Source organism: Lipotes vexillifer, unplaced genomic scaffold (genome assembly GCF_000442215.2).
Source record: "Lipotes vexillifer unplaced genomic scaffold, Lipotes_vexillifer_v1.1 scaffold302, whole genome shotgun sequence".
In the NCBI taxonomy this organism is placed as follows: domain Eukaryota; kingdom Metazoa; phylum Chordata; class Mammalia; order Artiodactyla; family Lipotidae; genus Lipotes; species Lipotes vexillifer.
This window is the reverse complement of record NW_006798913.1, coordinates 563,215-582,313: the sequence shown is the minus strand read 5'-3', so window position 1 is coordinate 582,313 and position 19,099 is coordinate 563,215. Positions and strand designations below refer to the sequence as shown.

The window sequence follows — 19,099 nt, the reverse complement described above, 5'->3', positions numbered from 1 at the left end:
TAGGAAGGCTATGGAATGAAATTGGGGACAATAAAAGGACCCTGTCATGCCATTTGTAAAATTCTTTATAACAGCCCTTGAAATTAAATGCATTCTTTATAGCTATGCTTATATTGTAGTTTTATTCAAGTACTTATTTGAGATCTTTGGGGAAAAGTGTTCTTACAGGCATAGAAAAAGTTGTAAAAGTGAGGTGAAAATAGAAATAAATGCTAGTGATTAAACAGGATTCCCTAGGTTTAGAGGGCTCCAATGGACACCATATAAACAAATAATTAATAATTTGTCAGATAATAATTGTTTCTTTTATTTATGTGTGGAGTCAAAATGTCTTTTCATCTCAGAAACAAAACAAACAAGGATGTGCTCAAAATCAGACTATTGAAGGAAACCACCTGAATGTAAAATAGGTTTCAGTGCTTTTCCATGCTGATCATAACACTTTCACCACTTACTGGAAAATTATTACATAGCATAAATCATAACAAACACGTTGGGTAATTTTTATTACTCTAATCCCAAATGTCCATGTAATGGAATAAAAGCTCTAAATTTTTCTCTAGACTTCACTTATCTCTGTTAGGTTAACACCTCTGGCTTCAGGGAGATTCTTCCCACAGCTTTCATTATTGATTGGTTTCCTAAGCTTTGGGCAAGACCTACATTGAACATAATCAACCTACCAACCAACCCACCACAGAAACCAACCAACCAACATGTACACACAATTTGGTTCTAAACTCTTTTGCCATGAAGAGCAGAAAATATGTTCTTTTAGATGTCTGAAGGAGGTATAGATTTGTCATCTTTTAAAACTGTTTTCCTTGATTAAGAAAGAATACAAGAGAAAGAATAATCATAAAAAATTAGTTTTCAATGAAGGAATGACTATTAACTTAAAATGGCAATTACCAGGAGGGATCACGCTTTTTAGTACTGATCATGCAGCCATAAGGAATCACGCCATCTCTAGTTTAGGGTTGTACTTTGCAACAGTCATTAATGCTATTCACAGATATTTGTGATTCTCCTTCTTGAGGTCTGTAGAATGGAAATTTCCTGCTCTTTGAAGTTAATTTTGGCCAGGTGACTTGCCTTGCCAGTGAAATGTAAGAAGTGATCCAGGTCGTTTCTGGAAAGAAGGGTTCAGAGCAGAAGTGTGACTTGCCTCAGCCTTTCTCTGTGATATGGTGACTCCAGACAACAGCTGCTGTGTTAGCTTGGTTCCCAGAATGAGGACGACCCAGGGCAGAGCTGTAGCCAGACCAGGAGGGACCAGGAGCATCCATGACAAATATGCCTTGTTTAAAGGTACTGAGATCAGGGTGTTTGTATTACTGAGTCTTCACTAATGGTGTCCCATGTCATCCACTCTCCATGGCAAGAGTCAGCAGAGACATATAATGGCTCACACCCATCTACATGCTCAGAGTCTAAAAGGGAATATATGTGGGGAAAAGGCAGGAGAGATAGGGAAAGTGAGAGGTTAGTTTTGGGAGGGAAGAAACATTTAGAGAAGGGAAGAGGAAGACCCGAACATATTTTGATTATTTTTCATTCAAATAACTGTTATCTGGGGCGTTCATTTTTCTCACTTAAAGAGTATATTATGAAGAAAAGAACTTGGGAAGGAAAGCATAAAAGCTTATTTTAAGTAAATTCCCATATAACTTCATTTCACTACACATGTAGGATGATTGGAGAGTAAAAGAGCCTATAAAATTCATGTTCCAGAGTGAAAAGATTGATTGTGGTCCTAATGTCTCTGTGGAACATTCAAAGATCACTGATGGTGATTGTTAGCAAATGTAGTTGATGTACATGAAGGTGAAGATACCACTTCTGCTTGCCTGATGGCAACAAATACAACATATGTTGCAAAGTGGGAAGTTCAGATCCTCAAACATGTTTTTCTGAACATCATCAGTCAGTTGCATGGACTCAATATTTATTTTGCTTTAAGACACCACTAAGAAGAAAGAAAATTCCAATTCTAAATAAGTCAATTTGTTTGCTACTAAAATTACCCATTCAATACCAACAGAAGAGATTGTATACATTAACTATGCTGCAAACAAATAAAAAGAATCAAAACAAAAAGACAGGTGCACTCAGACTCTTCCATTAGATTCTGAAGCTAATTCAAGAATCACTCAGTGTTTGCCACATGCTTTGTTCATGAACCATGATGTATTGTCCCCATCACCCAACGAAAGAAAACAACAAAAACGACAATAAGAAAACAACAACGGTTAACTTTCAGAATGCTTAATAATTATTAGGACTTAGAAAAAGTGCTTTAATATGAAAAGTTATTTAATCCTCTCCATCACACTGTTAGGTAGGTACTCCTAATCCTGTTTTACAGAGGAAGACAATGGGCCAGAGAGAGGGTAAGTGATTTGCCTGTAGTCTCACGGGTAATGGGTGGTTAAATCAAGAATCAAACCCAGATTAACGGGGTTATAGGGTCTGAAGTCTTCTACTCTGCTTTCTTGGAAAGAGGACAGCAAATTGGCAGAATCTAGGCATAAAGTCAGAATCTGATTTCCAGTAATGGAGATTGGCTCTTATTTTGTATTTAAAATTTTAAAATACTATTACAATGACAAAAATATATTTTTAAAAAGAATCCATCTTTTCTCTTACTCTCTATGGTTAAACTACGTTTACTTTTTCTTTGTTATTTCAGATTTTTTCAAATGCATACAGAATTTTTATATAGTTGTAGGTGTATAGAATATATAATTTTATATTCTATTTATTTTATTTTTCCACTAAATAATTCTATATACCAATGCAGTTTTTAATAATTTTATATTTTAATGGATGTCTAATATTCCACAGAGTTGATGTACTAGAATTTATTAAATTATTTCCTGCTACTGGCCATTTAAGTTGTTCTTGATTACTTCATTTTATAAATAATGCTGTAATGGATTTTCATGAACTATTTCCTTAGAAAAGTATATTATCATGATCTACTTATAATTTATGAATTTTATTGCCAAATTATGTTCTACTTTATTCTGTCATCAGTGTATAAGTGCAATACTGTTACCATAATTTTAATAGCATTTGGAATTATTATTTTAGGTTTTGGTTAGTTTAGAAGGTATGAAATGGTATATGTTATTTAATTGTTTCTTTGGTGTAGTGGGGTCATAAATTGATATCCTATCCTCTGATATGATAAAAAAAATGTAGCATTTTCATTTCCTGTTGTAATTGATGTTTTTTATGTGCCAGTTCATACAGTATTGTTTCTGTTTAAATAACTAGTCTATTCAAAAGTAAATTCTTTATTGGAAGTGACTGAGCTCATTAAAACTGCTCAGTCTCTCTAGGGAACTGCTTCCTGTTTTACAGTTGCACCCCCCTCCCCACTTTGCATGCTGGAGATCTAAGGGGGCTATTTTGTCCCAGTTGTGGAAGGGCAGAGGGGCCTTGCATCCTTGCCTGTCATCTAGATACTCATAGAAGCTCAGCGATTTCTGTGGGTCGGTGCTGATTCGGTTCTGCCCTTTGTACCAGTGAACACTGAGGTGTGAGTGATGCCACTGATGCCTTCCGGCTTTTGGGATGATTCCTGGCACCCCTCCAGGAGCTCGTGCCCTGAACAGCAAACCCCATGCACAGCAGCCCCTCTGTCCTGACGTGAGGCTCTGCTTCTCCTGCAACACCCCCTCCCCCTCTCCCCTCACCTCTCCCTTGTGCATGGGGCAGCTCGTGGGTCCCCTGCACACACAGCACAGAAACCAGAGGGCTGCCACCTCCCTTGGGTCATTCACCTGGACATCTGCCCCAGCGCAGCACTGCACCCCCTCCCACGTTGACATTAATCCTGTGAAAGGATTCCCTCCTAGAGGATGTAAGCTGCCTGCACATGACAGGGGGAGAAGGTGAGCAGTACCTATTGGGTTGGCCAAAAAGTGACTTCAGTTTTTAAGTAAAAATAAAAGGCACATTTTTTATTTTCACCATTTTATTGAACATCATATTCACCATTTTGCCGTTTTTCAGGCAACTTCATAATTCCCTTCATACTTCCATCTTCCCAAAACTTCTTATCTTTTTTGAGCAAAGAACTGGTCCATGTGACTTTTACAGTCTTCCAGGGAATTGAAATTTTTTCCATTAAGAGAATTTTGTAAAGACCTAAATAAATGGAGATCCGAAGGTGCAATGTCTGGTGAATACAGCAGATGAATCAGAACTTCCCAGCCAAGCTGTAACAGTTTTTACCTGATCATTAAATAAACAGGCAGTCTTGTGTTATCCTGATAGAAGATTATGCATTTTCTGTTGACTAATTCTGGATGCTTTTCGTTGAGTTCTGCTTTCAGTTGGTCTAATTGGGATTGGAATTAATCCTCTGGTTTCCTGGAAAGAGCTCACAATAGAGAACTCTCTTCCAATCCCACCATATACACATCTCCTTCTTTGGATGAAGACTAGCCTTTGGTGTGGTTGTTGGTGGTTCATTTTGCTTGCCCCATGATCTCTTCCATTCCACATTATTGTACAGTATCCACTTTTCATTGCCCGTCACAATTTGTTTTAAAAACGGAACACTTTCATTACATTTTGGTAGAGAATCGCAAGCAGAAATACGGTCAAGAAGGTTTTTTTCCGCTTATGTGGAACCCAAACATCAAAGTGATTAACATAATCAACCTGGTGCAAATGATTTTCAATGCTTGATTTGGATATTTTGCATATGTCGGCTATTTCCTGTGTGGTATAACCTTGACTATTCTCAATTAATGTCTCAATCTGATCACTATCAACTTCAACTGGTCTACCCCACCATGGAGCACCATCCAGGGAGAAACCTCCAGCATGAAACTTCGCAAACCACTTTTGACACGTTTGATCAGTCGCAGCACCTTCTCTATACACTGCATAAATCTTTTTTTTGCATTTCAGTTGCGTTTTTACCTTTCTTGAAATAATAAAGCATAATATGCTGAAAATGTTGCTTTTTTCTTCCATCTTCAATATTAAAATGGCTATACATTTACCAATTTTAATTGTTTTTTAAATGCACGCTGATATGACAGCTGTCACAGTACAATCTAACAAAATTGTTTTGAATGAAGTTAAAGACAACTAAGTGCTACTAGAGCCACCTTACGGAAAAAAACAGACAAGCTTTTTGCCCAACCCAATACAATCTTCCCAGTGGTCCTTGTCTCCCTAAACATGGTTTGATGCATTTTACTGGACATTCCCCTCTGGAGCTCCACTAGGAGACAGTGAAACAAAGATGTGTATTGTATTCACTCCCCCTTATTCCTGTCTTTCATTTTTCTGAAATCTGCTGAGCAGGAAGAGACAGATTTTACTTTTTACTTCCTATATTTTGTTATATCCCATTTTTTCTAAAGTGTTATCTATCTTTCCTCCTTCTATGAGACTCAGTGGCCATGGGGCAGGGGAGGGAAGTTAGTAGCTTACTAAACAAGAATAAAACATTTAGAGTCATTTTAAAACTTGTAATTTGAAGTGTAACATATAAACAGTAATATGCACACGCTATGACTTTTCACACAATGAAAATACCTGTAACCATCATCTGGGTCAAGAAGTAGAATATGAGCAGCAGCCAGACACTTCCCTCCTGTTCTCTCCCAAGTATCACTCATCATCCCTCTGTGCTAGTGGCCAGGTATGGTTTTCTTTTCTTTTTTCCTTTATATTTTATTTTTATTTATTTATTTATTTATTTTGCAGTACACGGGTCTCTCACTGTTGTGGCCTCTCTGTTGTGGAGCACAGGCTCCGGACGTGCAGGCTTAGCGGCCATGGCTCACGGGCCTAGCCACTCCACGGCAATGAGGATCTTCCCAGACCAGGGCACAAATCCGTGTCCCCTGCATCGGCAGGCGGACTCTCAATCACTGCGCCACCAGGGAAGCCCTCTTCCTTTATTTTATGTTGTTGTTTGTTTTTCCCTGCCTGAAGTATGAAAAGTTTCTTGAAACTTTGTCTTGATGTCTTTCACCAGTTTTGAAAAATTCTTGGCTAATACCCTTTATTGCTTCTTCCTCATCATTTCTACTTCTTGGACTCCAAAAACTTTCTGAATTTGTTATCTATCTTTTACATATTTTCTATCTTAAAGCTATACTAATCCTAGTTTCTGCCATGTCTAACCTGCTTTTAAATCTATCTGTTGAATTCTTATTTTCAGCAATAGTATTTTTAACTTCTATCATTTTCACTTGATTTTCTATGTAGATTCCAATTATGTGGTACAAGTCTTCATTTTTCACCTATGTTCAAATATATTAATCATAGTTATTTAAATTCCATGTCTAACTCCAAGATTTCAGTCCTCTTTGGGTCTGTTACTATTCTTTTTTTTGCTTTTGTTTCAAGTTATTTGGTTCTGTACCATAGCATGTCTGGTAATTTTTGATTCAGTTCTAGATATTAGACATGTAAAATCATAGAAGCATTGATTAATGTTTCCTCCCTTTGGCCAGAGTTAGTATATATCAGTCAGACCTACCTTACTGATCATTCTGTAGCCTTCTCAATAGTTAAGGACTGTCACTATTTATTTTGCGGTACGCAGGCCTCTCACTGCTGTGACCTCTCTTGTTGAGGAGCACAGGCTCTGGACAGTCAGGCTCAGCGGCCATGGCTCATGGGCCCAGCCGCTCTGCGGCATGTGGGATCTTCCTGGACTAGGGCATGAACCTGCGTCCCCTGCATCAGCAGGCAGACTCTCAACCACTGTGCCACCAGGGAAGCCCAGTAATATATTTTTTAACATCTTTATTGGAGTATAATTGCTTTACAATTTTGTGTTAGTTTCTGCTGTATAGCAAAGTGAATCGACTATATGTATACATATATCACCATATCCCCTACCTCTTGTGCCTCCCTCCCACCCTCCCTATCCCACCCCTCTAGGTGGTCACAAAGCACAGAGCTGATCTCCCTGTGTTATGCGGCCTCTTCTCACTAGCTATCTATTTTACATCTGGTAGTGTATACATGTCAATGCCACTCTCTCACTTCGGCCCAGCTTACCCTTCCCCCTCCCTATGTCCTCAAGTCCATTCTCTATGTCTGCATCTTTACTCTTATCCTACCCCTAGGTTCTTCAGAACCTTTTTTTTTTTTTTTTTTTGCTTAGATTCCATATATATGTGCTAGCATATGGTATTCGTTTTTCTCTTTCTGACTTACTTCACTCTGTATGACAGACCCTAGGTCCATCCACCTCACTACAAATAACTCAATTTCATTTCTTTTTAAGGCTGACTAATATTCCATTGTATATATGTGCCGCATTTTCTTTATCCATTCATCTGTTGGTGGACACTTAGGTTGCTTCCATGTCCTGGATATTGTAAATAGTGCTGCAATGAACAGTGTGGTACATGACTCTTTTTGAATTATGGTTTTCTCAGGGTATATGCCCAGTTGTGGGGTTGCTGGGTCCTATGGTAGTTCTATTTTTAGTTTTTTAAGGAACCTCCAAACTGTTCTCCATAGTGGCTGTATCAATTTACATTCCCTCCAACAGTGCAAGAGGGTTCCCTTTTCTCCACACCCTCTCCAGCATTTATTGTTTGTAGATTTTTTGATGATGGCCATTCTGACCGGTGTGAGGTGATACCTCATTGTAGTTTTGGTTTGCATTTCTCTAAGATTAGTGATGTTGAGCATCCTTTCATGCATTTGTTGGCAATCTGTATATCTTTGGAGAAATGTCTATTTAGGTCTTCTGCCCATTTTTGGATTGGGTTTTTTATTTTTTTGATATTGAACTGCATGAGCTGCTTGTATATTTTGGAGATTATTCCTTTGTCAGTTGCTTCATCAGCAAATATTTTCTCCCATTCTGAGGGTTGTCTTTTCATCTTGTTTATGGTTTCCTTTGCTGTGCAAAAGCTTTTAATTTTCATTAGGTCCCATTTGTTTGTTTTTGTTTTTATTTCCATTTTTCTAGGAGGTGGGTCAAAAAAGATCTTGCTGCAATTTATGTCATAGAGTGTTCTGCCTATGTTTTCCTCTAAGAGTTTTATTGTGTCTGGCCTTACATTTAGGTCTTTAATCCATTTTGAGTTTATTTTTGTGTATGGTATTAGGGAGTGCTCTAATTTCATTCTTTTACATGCAGCTGTCCAATTTTCCCAGCACCACTTATTGAAGAGACTGTCTTTTGACTGTCAGTATTTTACAGGCATTTAAAAATAGGCATGTTGTTTATTTTCAGTGACCAAATTCATATAAATAAATTAGATTGATCTTATTATTTATTCAAGTTTTCAATGGATATTTATTTTTCTCTAATTCAATATGTAATAAAGTAAAAGAAGTGAAATAAAATCTTGTTGCTGCTGCTCTTTTTATCTCCTATAATTTCTGACATAACATTTTTGCTCTTATTTGATATTCAATTATGACATTCATAACTGTACTATGTTTATCATTAGTTGTAGCTTTTCGTATTATGAAATTTCCTTTTTGCCAAATTTAATACTTTTGGATTGAAATTCATGTGGTTTTATACTATGACTGCAGCATTAATATTTGCTTGTTGGTTTACAGTTGCCTATTCTTTTATTTTATTTTTATTTTTTTATTTTTTTGCAGTATGCAGGCCTCTTACTGCTGTGGCCTCTCCTGTTGCAGAGCACAGGCTCCGGACATGCAGGCTCAGCAGCCATGGCTCACGGACCTAGTCACTCCATGGCATGTGGGATCCTCCCAGACCGGGGCACGAACCCATGTCTCCTGCATCAGCAGGCAGACTCTCAAGCACTGCACCACCAGAGAAGCCCTATTCTTTTATTTTTAACTTTAAAGAATCACTTTGTGAGTGTCTCTTATAAACATCCTAGCATTGCTATTTAGCTTATGATCTAATCTGCATATGTTTTCTTTAATAGGTGAGTTAAATTCATTTACATTTAATGTTATGACAGATATGTGGGGTTTTAATTCTGCCATATATGATATTTTCTCTTTTTAGGTTTTTTTCTTAAAGGTCTCTTATTTTATTGTCTGTTTTCACTTATTGTTTGTTTTTGTGTTTCTTATCACAGTTAGGAAGTTCCTTTCCTTCCATTATTCTAGTAAACAGTGTAAATTTTCTTACTGTTTACATTTTTGGTCTTAAATATGCTACTACCTTTATTATTTATTTTAAATAATATTTTTATTGCCTCTTAGCTTTTAAAATGTATTAAACAACAATCTTATTCTATTTTGCAACTTTTCTCCTTCTGCTTTCAAAGTTTTAAAAGTCTTATTATTTCTACATAAAAATTTTATTAAATATCTTTATCTCCTTTTCTCTATTATTTTTCTTATGTAGTTAAATATTAAATGTTAATTTTTATCTTTTTGCTGAATTTCTCTAGCCATATTTTAGTTAGCTAAAGTTGGCATCTAGCAGTTTCTTCTAGAAAAGCTATTACCAAAGTTATTACTAACTTAGTAAGCTAAAAAGTTATTACTAACTTTTGAAGTAATAGTAAGCTATTATTTCAAGAACAATATTACCAAAGTTCTTGCATGTTCAAAACTGTTTATCTGTAGTGTTTATAACAAAGATAGAGCTTTGCTGGATGTAAATTTCTAGGTTCACACTTTTTAACTTGAATTCTTTTTAATTATTATTCAATTACCTTCTGATACTGAATGGTACTACAGAGAAAAAAGTTATCCTCTATTTTCCCTTTGTACATAGAGTGATTTTATAATATATCTCCAAGAACAAGTCTCTTTTGATAGGGAATAGAGTAATAACTGCACAGACACTGGGTAAACAGGTGCAAACCAGGACTCTCTTCATCAAGTTGGTATGCATGGACCCTTTAAACTTATTAGAGTGCTTTCAGTTATGAATAGCTGATTTTGTTTTTCTTAGAGAACGCAAATTATGAGAATGTTGGTTCTCTTTTGATTGTACATATTTCAATTATTTTATCTCCAGTAATTAAAAAATTTAAAGTTTTTTCATTTTATTTATTTCTCACTATCCCTTATTGTATTTCCCAGTGTTTAGTCTCTTTTTACTTCTTCCAACTTTGTCTTTACTCTGTGTGTGTGTGTGTGTGTGTGTATATGTGTGTGTGTGTGTGTGTGTGTGTGTATTGGTCTACTTTCTCTGCATGTGTGAATTCAGCCAACACATTTTAATCTACTTGTTATTTTGTCATTTTTTTGCTAGATTCTTTTTCTAGAAACAAGAAGAAATATTTTTTATTAAAGAAGAGTCTTTTATTGATCAAAATAGAATGCACATTAAAATAAACACCTTTGTATTTAATGAATACTACACCAAACATTGGAGATATAAACTCACAAAAGCATAATCATATATACAGTAGTGATATATCCATCCATACATAGAAATCTATTTCCTACTGACAAGAATATCCTCTATTTTCAAGTTTCCAGGTATCATTTACTGAAGTTTACTACATATTAGATGATGAGGAATAGTTTAATAAGAACAAAATATAAAATAATCCAGATCCCTTTTGCTGACCATAACACAGTAAACCAAAAATTAATAACTAGAGTATAAACAAAAAGTCTTGGAAATTAAAAAAAAAGAAAACTCTCTCTAAATGACTCTTGGGTATAATAAAAATTAAGTTGCAATTACAAATTAGAGAATAACAGTAATTAGTACATTCTTTATCATAATTCATTAGATGTAACAAAAATTACTCAGATAAAAATTCATAGTCCTAAAAGCTTGTTTTCTTAAATGAGGTAGAATGAAAATAAAACAACAAAACTTTTAGCATAAGAGGCTAGAAAATGAAAAACAAAACTTATCTAAGGAGAGAAAGTAAAAGGAACAAATATACTTAAAATCAGAATCAATATATTGGAATAATAAAATAGACGGTGTAAATGCTGGGTTTATTCTTGGGAGAGCAAAGTAAGTTACAAAATCAATAATTAGTCCAATTTTTTAAAAAGGAGAGTTAATTTCCAGGCTTTGGAAATTGTTCTAGAGAATCTCAAAAGGCAAAACTTTTCATTTAAAAAGTGATTAAATAAGTTTTGCCTAATCATGGCCAATAATGAGGCCTACTATGAATTCCCTTTTAAGAACAGGATCATTCCCCAGGCACTTCTTCTTCTTTTTTTTTTGTTTTTGCGGTACCTGGGCCTCTCACTATTGTGGCCTCTCCCGTGGCAGAGCACAGGCTCCAGACGCACAGGCTCAGCAGCCATGGCTCACGGGCCCAGCCACTCCGCAGCATGTGGGATCCTCCCAGACTGGGGCACAAACCTGTGTCCCCTGCATCGGCAGGCGGACTCTCAACCACTGCACCACCAGGGAAGCCCCCTCCCCCAGGTACTTCTTATACCTTCTTATTCTTCTCTATTTGTTTTCATAGTACTTCTCACCTTGTAACATATTATACAATGTATTTATCATGTTTATTGTTTATTTTCTCTTCTTCAGCAGCAACTAAAATGTAAGGTCAGGAGAGTAGGGATTTTGTCTTATTATTCACTAGAACAGTCTATGGCATATAATGGGTGCTAAATAAATATTTTCTGAGCAAACAAATACAAATTATTCAGCCTTCACAGAAAGACCAACAGCAAAATAAAATACACAGAAAAGCATAAAAAGAACTATTTTATTGTTTATGCCACCACAATTTACAAAAAGAAAACAGAGACAAGGAATTAGAGTGATGCTCTGACATCCCAGAGTCACACAGATGGGACAAGAGTACATTGTATATATGCCTTTTCTCTTTCCAAAACTAAGCAATTGATCTTTAATTTTCATCTCAGTTACACATCAGATTATAAATGTGTCCACATAGAAATAAAAATTCCAAAATACAGGACAATTTTCTAGCAACATTTCATACCTGGTTAGTAGTAGAACTGCTGACCCCACCTCACAGGCATCACCAGTGTGTCCCCTACACTTCTCTACTTAGAGCCATAAACCAGAAGAACAACTAGTTAACTCTGGTGCATTAACAGTTGGTTTATATTCTGGTTCATCCACTGGAGTATTTTACTTTTTGATTATAAGTTCTTCTAAATGTATCAAGTGACAATTTTGGCAGAGGGAGCTAAATTTTCATTAGTCATCTCTTGCATGGCCAGAGTTTTCTAGTAGTTTTCTCAAAAAGGCTTATGCAAACATTTTCTAATCTCTGTGTTCAAAACTTTTTATAGTTATAAATTTAAAGGATAGGTTGGCCCTCACTTTATTTCCTTGAATGTCTTATGTGTTGCTTCGCTTTCTTCTGACACTGATTGTTCCTGTGAAGAAATGTGATGTGAAACTGATTTTCTTCTTTTTCAAATGAATTAATCTGTTTGCATATTTGACCAACATATTTTAAAAATTAACTTCAAAATTCAATGTGTTTGCAGAATATGTTAGTGTTAAAACTTTCAGATTAATGGACAAGGAGACATTTCAATATGTAGAATTGAACCTTCTTTTATTTCAGGAAACTCCTCTGGAACTATATTTTTAATTTCTATCTTATTGCTTTTATTTTGTTCTCAGAAGTCTCTACTTCTGCTACATTGGATTGCCTCTGCCTATCATTTATATTTTTGTTGTGGCCCAATCCTCTCACACACTCTCTGCCTTCATTTACATTGCATTTTGTTCTTTCTCCTTTCTTTCCATATGTCTCTTTCTGGGCTCTCTATGGGATCTATTCTCTGTTGAGTTCCTCACATTTTTTATTTTTTTAAATTTTTATGGGGATATTTTTTACAATGGTGTGTTAGTTTCTGATTTATAACAAAGTGAATCAGCTCTACATATACATATATCTCCGTATCTCCTCCTTCTTGCGTCTCCTTCCCATCCTCCCTATCCCACCCTTCTAGGTGGTCACAAAGCACCGAGTTGAGCTCCCTGTGCTATGTAGCTGCTTCCCACTAGGTATCCATTTTACATTTGGTAGTATATATATGTCTATGCCACTCTCTCACTTCATCCCAGCTTACCCTTCCCCCTCCCCATGTCCTCAAGTCCATTCTCTATGTCTGCATCTTTATTCCTGTCCTGCCTCTAGGTTCTTCAGAACCTTTATGTTTTTTTTTTTTTTAGATTCCATATATATGTGTTAGCAAACGGTATATTTTTTTCTCTTTCTGACTTACTTCACTCTGTATGACAGACTCTAGAGTTCCTCATAGTTTTTGTCTTCCTTTCTGAAATGATTTTGCTGTCTGTTTATGTTTTCCTGAATTGCACCAGCTCTTGCTTCATGACCTCTTTTTAATTTTTTTTGCGGTATACGGGCCTCTCACTGTTATGGCCTCTCCCATTGCAGAGCACAGGCTCTGGACGCGCAGACTCAGTGGTCTTGGCTCATGGGCCTAGCCACTTCGCGGCATGTGGGATCCTCCCGGACCAGGGACCAACCCATGTCTCCTGCATGGGCAGGCAGACTCTCAACCACTGCGCCACCAGGGAAGCCCAGTCAGGGGCTTTTAAAGGCAAAGAAGGAAGGTTTGCATTACAAAGAATTTTAATTGGAGCTGGAGGCAGAAGCTAGCCTTGGCTGAAGGCTATTGATCGCTAAGACCATCACTAGAGGGAGGGAAAAGGCAGCAAGGCTAACAAGTTGCAGGTTTCCTAGCAGAGTCCTTGGAATATTTGATTTTTGATCCAGTTCAAAAGTTCATGGTTCCACCTGGTGAGGACATAGGTAAGGTCCACCTCCTTAATCGCCTCCCACTCCACTTGAAACCCCCTGGCACAAGTGACTCCATTTTATTTCACTTTTCACACTTACTAAGAGAAAACACCCATACTGGGTGGGGTTCCCAGACGGTCTCTCTCCATAAGCCATCTGTCTTCTTACTTTCAGTATGTGATGACTGCCTTGGTTAGAATGATGATCTGTGGTCTAACTACAGAAGATGTGGATACTTGTGAACAAGTTCCTGCTTTGGGCATCTTCCCTCCCGAGGGCTGTGGACTTTTGGGGTACCTAAGCCTTCATGGTATGTGCCAGTCTCGCAGGGTTGAGAGCCAGTGTTTTTTTCTAAGATGCTTCATAACTCTTTTCTTAGGTGTTGATTTTAAAGATTAAGTCTCTGAATAATCTTATTTCTTTTATTTTTAAGTTCTTAGGGGAATGTCCCCTTAATACTATAACAGAGATTAAATTGGACCAACTTATTTTAAACAGAATTGATTGATCTAGCAAGAAAGTTCAGATATGAAATCTAGTCAAAGTTATTAGGAGAATGAAAAACAAAGACTACAAAATAACATTTACTCAAAATCTAAGATATTTAATAATGGAAGAATTTTATAGTCATCTTTAACATTATGGTTACTATTTAGATGAGTTTTCATATAAATTCAGGTTTACATATTAGAGCACAAAATGCAGATTACCATTTAAAAAATAAGAAAATGTGCTATTTTATTCATTAAAAGAAATGAATGAGTCTCTATTATGAAGTAAAATATACTTCCTATTCTTTATTGAGCTATTTAAATTTTAGAGAAACCAGGATTTGCATGAACATAGAATTGTTATATGTTCTATATTTCATAAATATTAAATTTCAAATTGAAACACAAATGCTGCATGTAATAGTAAATTGTTTTGTTTTTCTTTTTGTGGTACGTGGACTCTCAACCATTGTGCCACCATGGAAGCCTATAGTAAATTCTTTATAAATGTGTCAATTATACTTTTAAAGGAGATGAAAATCAGTACCTTGTATTCATTGTCATTTGAATTTTCTCAAATCACATGTTAATATCCTTCCTTCAGATCTAATTTCTATCCAGTGTATCTATAGAATATATGTCATGTTGGACATGAAAATCTTTTGTGTTTAAAGTGAAATGAGCCCAGATGTTTGTAATTTTGACATTTCCCATCATTGTAAAATAAGTCTAGTGATTTATTTCAGTATTGTATATCTCCGAGGGTAAGTGGAAATAATAAGTGAATTCTGAGCCAGACTTAACTGGCTTTGTATTTCATAGCAATGTCTTTCATGTATTTTACACATAAATGCTTTGTGTTTCTCTATTATGCAAGCATAAAAGTCTGTATAAGACTCAGTGTGAATCTAGATCTGCTTTGTTTCCACATTATTGAGGATATGGTGACATTGAAATAAGTGATTTTTTAAAAATAGAAGCAATTAAGATATTCTTCCTCTTTTAGGAAAAGAAAAAAAAAAAACTTCTGTCATTGATTTATTGAATACTTATGATTTCTTTTTGTTGTTGTTGTTAAGAAAATGTAAAAATGAGCAAGCTGTGTAACTTAAAATACTTTTTAGTGTTGGTAACAGTTTACAAATTCTCTGCTACATATTGCACTAAGTTTAGTACTTGCTTGAAGATGCTTGTCGTCCTTCTCCACCATATCTGTAAGACAAAGTCCCTAAGGTCAGAGGTGGGGAAAACCTTGAGGCACATACTTTGTAACTTTCATTTTTCAGATGAGAAAAATGAGGCTCAGAAAGCCTTCTGCTCCTTTATCACAGCCCCTCATGTTATAGGTGCATGAGCCAGGAAAGCTCACAGACCTGCTAACCAAGTGTTCTTTCCCTTATCCCCAAACTGTCATACTGTTGAATTCCAAATACTATTTTTGATAAGAGTTTCTATAAGGGTCTATTTTCTATCCTAACGCTGTTTCTATATCTAAGGGAGGGTGATCTCTTAGATTTGGTTGCAGCAAAAGATACCAACTATTCAAAAACCCACCTGAGAAGATGTAGACAGGAAAGTAAATCTATGCTTTGACTCCAGCCTCTTTCAGGAATAGGTGGAAAGTTTGAAATGCAAAAAAGTGTCCTAGACACATTTTCAAAATGTAAAGGTATTTGGGGGTTACCTACTCCTTTCTTTAAAATGTCTTTGTGGCTGGGGGTTTAGTTATATTATTTGCAAAATTATTTAATTTCCTTGGCTGATCTTTAATATGAAGAAATTCTAAAATCTCACCCACATGATTTCAATATAATTACACAAATAGCTCAAAGCTTTCTCTTGAAAGTGGTAAAAGTTTTAATCCCCAAAACAAAAAAGCATTTGATTTGATTCTTCACTTAGTTAAAGCTCTCTTATTGTAAGTTATGTATTTACAATACAGATTCTTCAATTTATTGAAACTTTATCATATGAAATGCAGCTTCTATTTCTGGTTGTCCTCTGTGTGTTGAAGTCTACTTTATAGGACATTAAAGCAGCCACTCTCACCTTTCTATATTTCCTGTTTGCATGGGACATCTATTTTTCCTTCCCTTACTTTTAACCAACTTGTTTTTAAAGTAGGTTTTGTCGATAGCATAGGGTTAGTTTTCATTTGTTTGTTCTAAATCCATGTTGGTAATCTATGGCTGGCTTTTATTCCGAGCCCTTAGTTAGTGAGCACTTAACTATTATATGGTTGTATATAGGTCTACAATTTTACCTTTTTTTTTGTCTTTGTTTTTGTTGCTGTTATTTTGCTCTTTTTCATTTTTTTCTGCCTTGTTTAGAATTATTAAATATGAATTCAAATAAAGTCTTAATTTATTGATTGTTTTTCACCTATCTTACTTTGCAATTTTTTTAGTGGTGGTTCTAGGAATTACAATATGTATCCTTCAAATCTTGCAGTATATATAGAGTTACTATTGTACCACTTGACACTGAATGTAGAAATCTTGCTACTGTCTAGGTCTATTTACCCCACCTCCCATTGCATACATAATACTTGTCATATTAAAGCTACATGAGTGCTATCTGTCACAAGACAATATTATATTTTAAACTGTAATATATGTTTAATTAAATTAAGAGGGAAAACAGTCTTTTAAATTTACCCATATGTATATCATTTTCAATGTTCTTCAGATTTTCTTGAAGATTTGAATTTCAATCTGGTATTGTACTCTTTTAGTCTACTTAGCCTTTCTTGTAGGGCAGGTCTACTGGTGAAAAAGTCATAGTTTTTTTTTTCTTTAATCTGAAAAATTCCTATTTTTCTTTATTCTTGAAGGTTGGTTATGTAGGGTACAGAATTCTGTTTAAAGATGTCTTCTGGTCCAATTTTTACAAACTAGAACATATTCTAAAGCATAGTTTCTGGGAGATCCAGGTTAAATAATGGCTAACATTCTAAGGTAGACAATTTCAACTGCAGTTTCCTATTTTTAACAGAAATTTTGGAATAAAAGACATTCTTCAGACAAAGAAGTAGAAAATAATGCTTTCATATGTCCTTAATTTAAACAGTAATTTAAAAAGTCAATTTCAGACTTAACATTTAGCAAATAATATTCACCCATTTTTAATGATAAATCTTAATCCTTTTTTTTTTTTTTTGCCTTAACTTACACATGTAGAGTAACTTCACCTTTTTGTAAATGATGAAATAAAATTAGTCAAAGTGTCATCTAATCAGTTGAATGCCTTTCTCAACTGGAAATGCTTTCTCCTTCCTCGTTTCTTTTCTACCATTTTTGTTCTTCTCCTTTGGTGCTGGAAATTTTTACTTAACATTAAATTATTTCTTCATTTGCTTTATTTCTCTTTCTCTAGCCTTTTTGACTCATTTGAATGCAATAGTTACATCTTGCATTCACATCATCTGTGCATATACATATCCACTTAAACACTTAAAATTTCCATGAATGTAGAGTATTCAGTAAATATTTTTGATGTATAAGAGACTGCTTAAAACTCCTTTTGTGATTTTTTTCTTATGAGGAAAAAACAAGTTGCCAGCCTGTTTGTACTGAGGAATTACTGTAAGATATTATGATCCTTTCTTGGTAAAAGAGGAAGGTAATATTCATGTTGAAGGTATTTAAATTTAGCTATTTTGTATGTTTGGGCATCAATGTATATTTATGAGAAAGTGAATTAGAGCTCATTTTGTGCAATTTAGTGAGACTTGGTCATGAAGATATCCTAACTTTAATTTTAATGCATTATTCATTTCTATCTGAAGCAAAATCAAGTAGGAGCTGATAAACTCTTGTTAATAGAAGTAGGCCTTAGAAGGAAATAAGGTACTGAAAAATAAACTCACATATCTGACGTAAAATTGGTAAGATTGGATTATGAGTGAGGGTTAGGTATGTGTTTGATTGAAAGGTGAACAAAGGTTGAAGTGGAGGACACTACGAAGGCTTGAGGCTGAGGGGAAATTCTTACCTGCATGTTTTCTGGAGAACAAAGGCATCATCTTAGGATTTCTTGTTGTTGTTGTTGTTGTTGTTGAAGCTATTTATTTATTTATTTTTAAGCAGAAGGTGAGATTGGTCCAATTTGGTGTGCTCCCTTTAATTGAAAGGAGTTTGGATTCAAGAACTCTCCTTACATTCTTTCACTCTTCTTTTTTCTTTAATTTTTATTTTATATTGGAGTATAGCTGATTTAAAATGTTGTGTTAGTTTCATGTGTATGACAAAGTGATTCAGTTTTACATACACATATATCCATACTTCTTCAGATTCTTTTCCCATATAGCTTATTACTGAATATTGAGTAGAGTTCCCTGTGTTATACAGTAGGTCCTTGTTGATTGTCTGTTTTATACATAGTAGTGTATATATGTTACTCCCAAATTCTGAATTTATCTCCCCCACCTTTCCCCTTTGGTAACCATAAGTTTGTTTTCAAAGTCTATGAGTCTGTTTCTGTTTTATAATTAAGTTCATTTGTATCACTTATTTTGATTCCACATATAAGTGATATTATATTTGTCCTTCTCTGTCTGACTTAGTTCACTTAGTATGATAATCTCTAGGTCCATCCATGTTGCTGCAAATGGCATTATTTCATTCTTTTTTATGGTTGAGTAACATTCCATTATATATATATATCACATCTTTATCCATTCATCTGTTGATAGATATTTAGGTTGCTTCCATGTCTTGGCTATTGTAAATAGTGCTGCAATGATTACTGGGGTGCATGTATCTTTTTGAATTATGATTTTATCCAGATATAACTAAAAACAGAGCTACCATATGATCCAGCAATCCCAGTCTTAGGCATATATCCAGAGAAAACCATAATTCTTAGGCTTTCTTAGCAAGAAACTTGGAGGGGACCTAGAAGTCACCTAGCAGATCCAAAAGGAGCTAT

General features: G+C 35.2%; 1 pseudogene; it reads left to right on the top strand.

Moving 5' to 3' along the window:
* Positions 1 to 19,099, top strand: part of LOC103090647 (6-phosphogluconate dehydrogenase, decarboxylating-like) — a 156,938-nt pseudogene that overhangs the window by 37,029 nt on the left and 100,810 nt on the right.